Source organism: Hordeum vulgare, chromosome 7H, assembly GCF_904849725.1.
Source record: "Hordeum vulgare subsp. vulgare chromosome 7H, MorexV3_pseudomolecules_assembly, whole genome shotgun sequence".
In the NCBI taxonomy this organism is placed as follows: Eukaryota; Viridiplantae; Streptophyta; class Magnoliopsida; order Poales; family Poaceae; genus Hordeum; species Hordeum vulgare.
In genome coordinates, this window is record NC_058524.1 from 535740373 (window position 1) to 535743195 (window position 2823).

The window sequence follows — 2823 nt, forward strand, 5'->3', positions numbered from 1 at the left end:
TGACAATGAAAGATTGGAAAAAATGTATGGTCAATCGTAGAGAGCTACTTGGAAGCAACATTGTGCGTAGGCCAAGAATTGTAGGTAGGATGATCTCCATTCTCCATAATGGAGAGTCAGAGCCTATCTTGTTTTATGATATTGTACCTAAGAGAGGGTAGAGTAGGTCCTATGAGAGAGGAGTAGGTCCTAGGTACAATGTGTTATTATCTGCTACAATGTGTTAGAGTTGATGATGATGAGGAGGAGGAGTTGGGATTATAACTAGTGACCAACTTGTTATATGATGTCTCATTGATGAAAATGATGATTAAATAGTGTTGGTGGTAATGACTATGATGATTATTAAATATAGTGTTGTTGGTGATGATATGATGCAAGAGTTTTTATATTAATATGATGATGATCTTGATCATGATTATCATGATGATTGTTATTAGGATCATGATTGGTTATTATATCATTGGCACTACAAGAAATATGCTCATACATGACATTTTTTAAGACGTCTATGATGAATTCGTCATAAATCTATGACGATTTGATCCCAGATTGTCGTAAACCGTTTAAGGGGATCAAATCTAAACATAAATTACGACAATGTGAGTCAAAAACGTCGTAACCGCATAAGATGAGATCGTCATAACTTTTACGACGGTTATAAAAATGTAGTAACATGTTCAAACTATGTTGACATGTCACTCGTGGGTCCATTCTATGTCACGCGCCAAACCCGCATAGTTTGTGAAGCAAACTACTATTCTGTCATTCCAAAAATTCTCGAAAATTTCTCATAAATACTTTGAATCATATATTCCTCAAATATGTGAAAATACTTCCTTCCATAGTTCAAAAATAATTCAGAAATATTCATTTTCCTATTCTGTTCAGAATAGCACTCTGTGAAGGAAGTGTTATTTCTATTTATTTGATTACCCTCATATTTTTTGGGAACTCTTTCCTATCCAAATCATTGCCTCATGAAAACTTTCGGAACAATTTTCCTAGTAAATCTTTCTCAACAAATTTATAAAGTTTGCGTTCAGCTAACAGCTTTGTGAAGGAAGTACTAGATAGGAATATCCCGATGAATTGAATTTTTTCCACATCTTTTATGTGCCCAAAACATAGCTCTCCACAAATTTTTAGCCCCATATAACAATCCATGTGAGCTCATCATCCAATCTTTGTTTCTGGTAATATTTTCATTTTAAGAAACTGCATTTTATATTGCTTTATAGTTGATGAAAATTCACCACGTGACGAAACTAACCATATAACTTCACTCCAACAAATTTTAGCTCATTTAATTCAGCCAATTTCCCTCATTATTTTTCCTAATATTCTATTCAGTAGATAGCATTGTGAAGGAAGTAAAATTTTTATTTATGTACCTATAAATTATTTTTGGGAAAAATAAAGAGCAAACTATAATGCAGCTGCAATTCAACATATAATGACACAATGCAATAGTTTTCCAATTTTTTGATTTTATTTTATTTTTTCATGCCCATTTCAAAATGCCGTCAAAACAGCGGGTATGACCGTTCCTACCCAGTGGTTGAATCTTGAAAATATTTTGGTGTTTCTCTGATTAAATAGATATTTTTGTACCTAGAAATGATTTTTAGGAAAAATAAAGAGCAAAGTATAATGTAGTTGTAGTTCAAATTTGACCCGCTTTCACCTAATTCAACGAAAATTTGTCTTTTTCACGAGAGGTGGATAAAAGCCTTTAACACCCAACCATTTTGTCAATTGTACATTAAATATGTCCTAGTATTTTAGGAAAATGATTTGATCCAATTTTACAACAAATATATGGTAGGTCCTTCACAAAAAAAACTCAATTTGCAACTAAGATTATGTTTTCTTGTGCATTTCTGCCGAATGTTGCAATTGTGTGACATTTCATGAGTGCACCTTTCCCGTCGAATGTTGCAGTTGCCTGAAATTTCATGATTGCATTTTTTTGCTCATCTGCTATGTATTTTGCTCCCCAACACAAATTTATCGTCCAGAGAATGCTTGCTGGAATCTACTCCACCCGTTCCACAATATAAGATGTTTTATTATAGGACGGGTGGAGTACGTAGCAAAGATATGAGAATGCCAGCTGGTATGATAGTGTTTGCTTGTTAATCTATTGATGATCCAACTCTTCACTCCAATGCACCCCGTCGAAAACGATGTTACTCTCTCTGTAAACTAATACTCCCTCCGTTTCAAAATAACTGTCTTAAGTTTAGTATAATTTTATACTAGAGCCAGTATAAAGTTGAGACAGTTATTTTGGGACGGAGGGAGTATAAGAGTGTTTAGATCACTACTTTAGTTATCTATAAAAGCTCTTATATTAGTTTATACAGGGAGTACTAATTATTATCTAAAGTAAAAGATTATATTCTCAATCAGATATGCATTTTTTTCACAGTGTCACCTAAAAAATTGACCTGGATATTTGTTATTGACAAAAAGACTTTGAAAATTCATCTGGAATTTTTAAAAAGAATAGACGTTTTTAGGCAAAAAAGACCAAATTCATGAGAGAAAAGAAAGCAGGCCATATGTATAGTCACCTGGGCCGGTCCATTCATTACGGGGGCCCAAGGAGCACTATCATCTCATCTCACTACAAAAGCCGACTAGGGTTTAGAGACGCCGCAGATAAGATTCCTCGCCCCCTCCCTCTCTCCCCGCTCGCGCCGCCGCTCACACCCCTCCCATGCATCCTCTCCTTCCCGACGCCACCCGGACACTCGAGTCCCCGACCAACCATGGCGACAACGGCCGGAGAAGCCCCGCGGGCGCTGTCCCAGAAGG